Source organism: Pteronotus mesoamericanus, unplaced genomic scaffold (assembly GCF_021234165.1).
Source record: "Pteronotus mesoamericanus isolate MK-2021 breed Mesoamerican mustached bat unplaced genomic scaffold, CSHL_Meso_final contig_25, whole genome shotgun sequence".
Lineage (NCBI taxonomy): Eukaryota > Metazoa > Chordata > Mammalia > Chiroptera > Mormoopidae > Pteronotus > Pteronotus mesoamericanus.
The window spans coordinates 11,863,145-11,872,995 of record NW_026555105.1 but is presented as its reverse complement, the minus strand read 5'-3'; positions in this window follow the sequence as shown (position 1 = coordinate 11,872,995).

The window sequence follows — 9,851 nt, the reverse complement described above, 5'->3', positions numbered from 1 at the left end:
TATGTACTCTGTGACTTGTGGTGTACACACTCTTCTCACAAAATTTCTTAGGGGAATTAAAAGAGACTATAAACATGTAGAACCCAGAAAGAAAATCTGGCACCTTTTAAGAGCAAAGTATCTGTTAGCTATGATTGTTAATAGGAGTAGAATGCCAATACAGTGTATTCATAAATTAACAACACACATTTTAAGAAGTTACAATGCTGATACACATTAACTAGTGACTATTCTGGTTAACCTAAAGTCCCAATATTCAAAATTCTCACTAGCACCAACACATCTGACAACAGGCATGTACACTATACTGGAGCACCCTATCTGTATTTATATATAAACCTAATCGGATTTATTAGGTTTATTCTAATTGCAAAAATAATACACTTTTACGGCAAATAATTTTGGGAAAAAGAACACAATCCCCTCTAATCTTACCTCTCCAAGAGTCACTGCTGTTCATATGGATTTCTGAGACTTTTTTCCCACTAATATATATATAAATTTATTTTCTAAAAATAAATTGGAACCAGAGTGAACTATAAAGCTTTGCAACATGCTTCTAACTGCTTATATCAGGTAAATTTTTCAGTAACCGTTCTCCTAAAACCTAATTGTAATGATTACTACTCTAAATGCCCATAATTTACTAAACCAAACCCTTTTCTTATTTTTGTCATTTTCATAATTATTATTTATAAAGGAAGCAGATAAACCTTAGGACATATCTACATTTATTTCCCTAGGACAATTTTCTGTAAGTTAAATTTCCAGCATTAAAGGACATGCATAATTTTATGTCAACATATAGTCACCCTGCCTTCCAGGACAGTTGTCCCAAGTTAACACTGCTTTCTGAAATGTGTAAGATTGTTCACTTCCTTTGCATCCTCACCAGTACTAAGTATCACTGTTTTTCATCTTTTTCAATTTAATTGGTAAAATGCAGGGGCCCATTGTTTTAACTTTCAGTTATTTGAACACTAGCTGAGGCTGAATGCTTTTCACAAGTTCCACCGACCACTGGCATTTCTCCATTTGTAAACTGCCTGTTCATGCCCTTCACTCACTTGGTCATTGGGCTATTTATCCTTTCTAACTCGTAAGTGCTCTTTAAGACGTTAAAGACATTAGCCTGTTTTCTATATTTTCCGTTATAAAGAGTTCTCTAGTTTACTTTAACCTCTGAATTATTTTTGCCATTTGGACATTGCTAAGTATAAAGTAAAATCTGTGAATCCTTTCCCAGTCTGGCAGAATTTGCCTACCAAGAATAGCAGATACTCTGGTATTTGGTGCTACATAAGAAATAAATATTCACCTGTAGTGGCTTTTGATTCTCTTGTTAAATCATGAATACATTTATATCTTTAATTCATGTAGAAGTAATTTTAATGTATGACGTGACATATAAATATAAGTGTATTTTACATTTTAAAGTACTCTCATTATTGTTATAGCATCACTAAATAATCCATCTACTCCTTGGCAACTACATATGTTAAATACTTACATATACACCATCTATTTCTGAGCTTTCTATCTCTTCTATTGACCTATGTGCCTAAATTTGTCAGAACCAACATGCTGTAATTATTATGGATCTGAATATGCCACTGTTAGTGGTAATGTTAGGGATTAGTTCAGGAAATAGACTGAGTTTAAAATCATTGTCCTATCTCTTACTCACTAGATGACTTTGGGATAGTTTGCTCATGCCTCTGTGCCTTAGTTTCTTCATTCATAAAACATCAATAATCATCATCTCTTCCTCATAAAATTGTTGTAAAAATTAAAATGAGCTCATAGCTATAAAGTGCTTAGAACAACGCCTGACACACACTGAGCACGTACTCTGTTCCCTGCAGCTGCTATAACAGAGTACCACAAACTGGTGGCTTAAACAACAGAAATGTTTGTCTCCCAGTTCTGGCAGCTGGTAGTCAGAAATCGATGGGTTGGTCAGGTTGGTTCCTTCCAAGGGCTGTGAGGAAGAATCTGCCCCATGCCTCTCTCCAAATTCTGGTGGTTCACTGGGAACCCTTGGTGTTCCTTGGCTTGTAGATGCATTACTCCAATCTCTGCCTCATCTTCACATGGCCTTCCCTGTCTCTTCACATTGTCTTCTCTCTGTGCATGTTTGTCTCTGCATGGAAACGTCCCCTTTTTATAAGGACACCAGTCCTAATGGATTAGGGCCCACCCTAATGACCTCATGTTCAATCAGTTAAATCTCCAAAGACCCTATTTTGAAATAAGGTAAATTCTGTTCAATCAGTTAAATCTCCAAAGACCCTATTTTCAAATAAGGTAAATTCTGAGGTACTGAGGGTTAGAACTTCAACAAACATTCTTTTTGAGAACACAATTCAACCCATAGCAGCCACTATTGATTATGATGATGCTGTCAGACAACTCAGTCTTAATACTGGCTTCAATGTCACTGTTTCTAATCTTTCACAGTAAGTGTGATGACATTAGTTTTAGATTTAGAATAGGGCTTTGGGTTTCTGGGGGGAGGTTTTGTTTTGTTTTTGTTCTTAGGATCACAAGGACTCTTCTGTCAATTTCTAGTTGACTGAACCATTTGGTGTGTTAGGTTCCTTCTTATTTTTTAAACCAGAATGGGTGTTGGATTTTATCAAAAGCCTTTTTAAGACTACTGAACTAATCATATGATTGTTCTATTTTAATATATCAATGTGACATGTTATTTAATTTCCCAGTGTTGACTTTTCCCTACATTTCTAGGATAAATCTTGTTGTATAGTGCTACATTATTCCTTTAACATACTACTGGGGGAGATTTGCGAGTGTTTGTTTTGTTGTTTTGTTTTGATAGTTGTATCCATCTTCATTTGTGAAAACATCCTATATTTTCCCTTGACAAATTCACAGCCTGGCCAGGATTGTTTCTGCCTTCTCAGGAAAGGGATTTGTGGATCAACCCTTGGTGAACCTCTTCAATCTAATCCCATCACTGTGTCTCCTAGAAGCTACTCGAGTGTGAAGCTGAAGGACAGCACCTTTTCCAGTTCCCAGCCCATCTCTTTGTCACATCAGTTCATTTCAGGAAAGGCAGGGGGATCAGCTATCTGAGCTCAGATCCCCTCAGAAGTCTGGCCCATTGCACATCCTTGGATAAATCACCTATAAAGGCAATGCCAGCCATCTCCACGGGCCCTTGGATAGTTTGAATCCAGTTCAAGGAACAAAGCACGGATATACCAATAACATAAACAAATATCAAATGCTTTACGTTAACTGAAAGAGGCTAGATTCACACAGTTATATATGATTGCATTTATCTCACATTCTGGAGAAGTCAGAACTATAAGAAGCGCAAACAGATCAGTGGCTACTAGAAGTTGAGGATGAGGGAAGGATTTGACAACAAAGGGGCAGCATGAGAGAATTTGGGCAATAATAGAAAAATAGATTAATAGTAACATAGGGGTAAGTAGATGGGGCTACGGGGTAAGACAAAATTGACCATGAGGTGATAATTATTGAGGCTGGGTGATGAGGGCTCATTACACTACCCTATGTCCTTCTTTACTACGTGTTTGGGATCTTTAAAAATGTACAGTTAAAAAACAAATCCATAGCAGCAAATCTGTGTGAGGCAGGAGCCTGGAAAACATGGCTTTAGGGCAACCTTTCCGACTCCAATTATCCAAACCCTTACTCCTCCCAAGACGGCCTCTTTCGCGACTGTGCCAGCCAGCGACTTAATAAACCAAGAGATAAAGAGGAAAAAAGAGAGATGCAATTAAGGAAACGGAGGCAGCCCAAACTTTGGCCCATCCCAGGGAAATGGCCCCGCTAATGTCTTTGTTAATGTTGTGTAGTCAGAACAAAGAGAAAATTGCTCCCTGGATTACAGCCTATGCCATTTTAGGGTCTCTCTGAGAGTCCAACTGCAATGTACAATGTGCTTCGAATTCCGAGCTTCTATTAAAAAGTTTATGGCCCAGCTGGAGGCCTCCACAGCAGGATGCACTCAGCCTCTCGGAACACCATCTCAGGCCTGGCCAGGCTGGAGGTTCAAGGCTCGCAGGTCTCTTTCCCGTCAGCCCACCTCTGAGCTGGAGAGCCAGCTGCAAGCTGCCTTCTGTCTGCATGAAGGCTTCATGCCCAAGAGCTGACTGCTGCTTCACAGCCCAGCCAGGTGATGCAGAACATCCACGGGGTGGGGACCAAGTTCGTCCATGCTCTCTGCTCCATGCAGTGCCAAGGTGTTGATGTGTTAGTGAACCGCTATGATATTTTAGCAGTGGAGGCGGCTGTCTTAGAATACTGCTCCCAATGTGCCTGTAGCCTTTACTGCACGAGACAGATAAATTGCTATTGTTTTTAAAGGCCATTTCTCTCACTAGGGCTGACTTATTACTCAAAGGAGATCTCAAAAAAGTTCGAACAAATAGGCAGTGAAATCACACTGATTCCTGCCTTCCTATCAATCCAGGACAGGACCAGAACCTAAATGCCACCGAAACCCTTTCAGAAGCAAAGGGTCGCTGTCCAGGAAGTTCTGGCAGAAACCCCTTAAATTCCACCCAAATCCTCCATCATCAGGGAGACAGATTTGAGCTTTGCCTCCTGTCTCCTTACCGGCCAGCTTTGCAATAAAGCGTTTTCTTTTCTCAAAGCCGGCGCCATAGTATTGGCTTATACGGGCACTGGGCAGGGAGTCCTTGCTGAGTAATAGGGTGAGAAGTGAGTCAGGACAGAACTTGCTGGTGATGATGTTGAACCTCACTGAGCCCTGTGTTCCCAGAAAAGAGTGAGGGTTAAGAAATGCCCGCCCTTCTGTGGCCACCCTTCCCCACCTGGCTTGGACAAGACTTCGGGTATCCATTTGTTTACCTATGACGAAGCTAGACGCATATCCTCCCAAATGCACATTCTTTGTCTCAGAAATGATTAGCTGAAATGGCTTTCTCTTGCTAACCCATCTAACTTGACTTAACCAACGTGAGGCTTCTGTCCTCCCCACAGGAGCTGCCTTCCAAGGACTGAACGGAACACAAAGGAAAACACTTCCCGCTCTGTCCCTGGATCAGGCCCCTGCTACCCGCCTCCGCCCCCCAGCACAGCCTGCTCTCCCCACTGCAAGTCTTCCTGCCACTGCTCCAATCAACCCAATTATAAAAGCTTTCCTTACTATTGTCCAACTTGCACTTTTTACTGTCTTCTGGAGGAAGGGAGCTGAAATTTCACTTTGACTTGAGACATGAACCCCGTTTCTCGGGCAGGCATGCCACAGTCGGGGTTAGAGAGTGCCTGCTCCGGATAGGAGGGCTGGTCCTGCCTCCAGGTGGGTGTATGTGCTCCCTTAGTGCGGCTTCTGAGAGGGAGGTGGGCCAGGACAATCTTGGTTCCCTACACACCCAAACTCTACCTGTCTCCCTCTCCTAGCCTCTGCCCACTGCTCAGCACCAGGAGAAGCCCTCTCAGCTCACAGCACACCACTCCTGTAACTCCCTACACAGTGAAAGAGATTTCACAAGACCAAGGATGGCAGCTGCTGGCTCCCACTTCTCACAGCAGAGAGGGCTGACCCCAGGAGACAAAGGAGACACATGAAAGCTGAAGCCTTTCCCACAAGTAAAACACAGAACCCTTCTGGAGAACTGTTCTCTGTAAGCCGTAGGGCACCCACCATCTCTCCAGCCCCTTCGGCACTAGTAGAGCCCCCCAAGACGACATCAAAGGACATCTTCTGATTTGGCCAAGCAGCTGGGAATTTAAACAGCACATGTCTAAAGAAACAGTGGCCCAGGGGCTTTAGGCAGCAGCAGAGCAAATGTGCCTCCCTCCCCTTCTGTGACTGAGGGTGGCAGGACCCCTCCATCTGCGATCCCTTTGAAGACTGAACACTGACACAAAGGACAAGGGGATTAAGAGACCAATATTCAATGGCACGAGAATAATTAATGGCTGGTTGGTGGGGCTGCACCAGAGATCAGCGGCTGCGAAAGACCAAGATCAGATGCCCAAGTGCTGAACAACTTTTCAAAAACCAAGAGTTATATGAGCTTCTGATGTGGCAAGAGGTAGATTCAAACCCTGAAACACTTGCGGAGTTCACTCTGTGCCCAACCCTGGGCTGAGTGTTCTTTGCTAATACTATCTCATTAAATCTCCCCTATCAAAAAAATGAGTAGATAAATAAAACCATTTAAAGTTACAGAGGCTTAACACTAAAATAGGGCAGGAAGGCCTTAGAAATGCAGAAATGCCTTCCTGTCTCCTCCCATCTGCATAGTTACTTTCTTTTTGTTCTTTCCTTGAGTCCAGTTCAAAGGATCTGAAACTGCAGTGTGCATGTTTCAAGCAAACAGACTTCACCCTGGGTGCCTTAAGGGGTGTTCCAAGGGTGACTGACTGTTGACTTCAGAATCCAACCCCACCTGGGACCCCAGTCCCTGGGTTAGGATTTGTGATCATCGTGTAAGGGGAGTGTGAGGAGCACAGGTACAGGCGGATCACTCAGCATTTTGATCGTCCTACGTGACCAAAAACATTAAAAGAAGCTCTCCAGCTGTTTCTGTCACTTGCAATTTTAGGATGAATAAAGTGAGTGAGTTGGGCAAGACAGGAAACAAAAAGTTACCGAATGAATTAACAAATGGTCGTAGGATGGAAGGCTACTCAGCATGGAATGTTACTACTGTATGCAACAAGATGAATCTCACAAACAGCAGAAAGTCAGCTTCAAACAACTATAAGGCATCGTATCCCTTTACATAAAATTGTAGAAACAACAGAAAAAAAAAGTTTAGTATCAAAACGCAGGTAACTGGTTGTCTGGGGCAAGGAGTTAAGGGGAGGTGACAGGAAGCAAAGAGTGAGGAAGGAAGGGAGGGGACATTTAGGGCGAAGGAATGACTCTGTGCCTTGATGGGATGGCAGCTACATGACCGCATACAATGACCAAAACTGACTGCACTGTGACTTCAACTTCACAGTCTGGAAGTAACACCCTAATCCATTTTTAACAAGAGAGAGGGAAGGAAGCCCTGCTCACACACATGAAAAGATTAGAGAACTTTACCCCAAACAAAAGACTCTTAGGCAATGTGGGTCAGTAGAAGCCACAAAGCGGAATCCGTCTTCCCTTCAGATTGCTCCTCTCCCATTTGTGAAAGGAGAGAGAGAAAGAAGAAAGAAAACACACGTGAATCTTTGCTCTCATATCAGGGCAGTAATCAGTGCAGAGAAGTGGGTAACGAATAAGACCAAGAGTGTTTAATTAAACTGAGCAATCATTAAACTGGATTTAAGAGTGCTTGTGTTTGCAAAACAACAAAATATTTACAGACATTTTCTTCATCCCCTTCATTAGTTGCAGACTCGGCAGGAAATATGGAGGTTGGGGAGAGGCCCTAATGAGATAGTGCAAATTTTACTACAGAGGTTACTGTGGCAGAGAGCAAGGAGAGGGGAAAAAAAAAAAAAAAAGGCTCCTGATGAAATGTTAAGAAAAGCAAGATTAAAAATGACCCTACACTAACATTACAAATAGTTAAAAACACACATATAAGCATGGAGGGCACTGGGAGATGAAATTAAAATATATACTATGAGTGATGGTGCAGAAGAAGTGGGTCTAGGGTATCATTTTCCTCTTCTCCATTTCCCAAATTTTATTTATTACTTACTTCCTTTCCAAAAAAAACCAAAAAACAAAAACAACTCTTGGAGGCATGTAGGGCATACATGCTCACTGTCTCTGAAAGAGTTCTCTAAGGCCATTGTGTGGATCTCAAGTCATTGTTTTGGGCACCCGCTCCAGTAAGGCTTTTGCTGCCACCAGGACAGTGAAACTGCACTCCCCCAGGTCACCTGTGACCTCCATGTTGCTGAATCCAAAGGTCACTGTTCAGACCTCATCCCACTGGCCTGGTCAGGAGTGTGGTTATGACTGAGGGTCACCTGGATTCCAGATGCTGTTCTCTCTCGCTATCCCACCTCCTTCTTTTCATTTGCTGGCTGGCCACTGTCCCTCCTCTTGATCTGCAGATGTTGGAATGCTCAGGGCTCAGTCCTTGCATTTCTTCTCTTCTCTGTACTTCCTCGAAGATCTAGATCCAAGCCCACGATTTTAAATGGCATCTATACAATGAAAATGTTTCCATCTTGATTCCAGACCTATCCCCTGGACTTACAGACTTCCGTATCTAAGTGCCTAACTGACATATCCACAAGAATATCCAAAAGACATGTCAAGTCTACAGGACCACCTTCCAATCCTGTTCTTCTGAGCCCCGCCCAGGTGCCTCAGCAGCCCCAGTAGGCTCCTCTCAGGCCTGCCTACGCCTCCAGAAGTGCTTCATGAAATGCTCCTCAGTCACACTCTCCAGAGCAGAATTCCGTTCTCCTGCAGCAATGCTGACTCACGCATCTAGGAAGACAGCCGTGGAGAGAGGAGGCCCCTCCCCTGCCACCACTAGTCTCATGACCCAGTCTCAGCCCAGCTTCACTGAGAGTCACTCAAACACGTGGTAGCACTCCATGCCTTCATGCCTTCATCGCGGCACACAGATGAAGCCCAGGCCACCCTTCCTTCGCTGCCTCCTCGCCCTTGGAAACGTCCTGCACGCGTCAAGGCTCTGAGGGAAGCCTTCCCTGACTGCCCCTTCTACCCACGGCTGGGCTGGTGTCTCACCCCATGGTCCCCAACATGGTTATTTGGGGAAGGGCCCTACACCTGATGTTGGCAGACAGGTCACGTTCAATAATACTCCTCCTCCACCCCATCACCACTCTACTGCTGCCAAATCATGGCTGCAGGATGGCCAGTCATACATGCAGCACATTCGTCCATTATACCTGGGGAACCACATCTGGAGAGCAAGAACTTAGAGGTCACTTTCAGGAATTTCTCAGTCCAATTGTACTATAAACAAGCGAAGCTAAAGACTGGGTGATACAGAGGAGTAGGATGTTCAACAAACCGAAGAAAACAGATCCTATCTAAAGGCATCCCAAAGCGATTTTTAAAGAACACCGTGTACTCAAGAGAATTCATGCCTGTGTATCGGGCTGGACTCACGGTCCATGAATTTGAGATTTCTAAGCCAAATGATATACGAAGTCCCTAAATGTGCACTACCAAGGGGATTAAAGTTGAATTAAGGCTCCCTGGTGGACAGAAAATGCATGCACACAACTTTCCAAGTGACAGACAACGCATCACCATCTAGGTGACAACACACTTTTCACATGTCTCTTCTCCGTCCATCCTCATAATTGCCCCAAGGGGCAAGTTCATTATTGTCCCCATTTTGCCTCTGTGAAAACTGAAGCCTAGAGAAGGTAGATTATTTAACAAGGTCACACAATAAGGACTTCAAAGATCCAGAAGCCCTAGCACCAATCCCCTGTACCCTTGCATGTTGCTGGGCCAGGGGACACTTCACAGACTGAGGAGCATCCAGATTTCCTTGGGCTGCCAGTGTCCAAAGTCATCAAAATCCAGCCCATTTCAAGCTAGACGGTGCGTTCAGATTCATGCTATGGACTCGCACAAGAATTTCCAATAACATCACTGTAATCCTGCCTTTAACCTTTCCATTTTTTTCGGTGACAGCCTGTGTTGCAAAGAATTCTAGGGTTAAAATAGCACCCAGCTCACTGAGGAAGGCCATGGCATTTGCGTGTAAAACAGCCTTCCCTTCTGGAGGTGGAAGAAGGCATAGTCCAATGCACCAGCTGTGCAGCATTCACGAGCCTCTGAGGCCACACTTAGGGGAAAAAATACTTGTCCAAAGTAGACTTACAAGAAGCAAAATTGGCGGAAGGAGCCCAAACTTGTCCCAAACTCCATACCAACCTGGACTACGGCC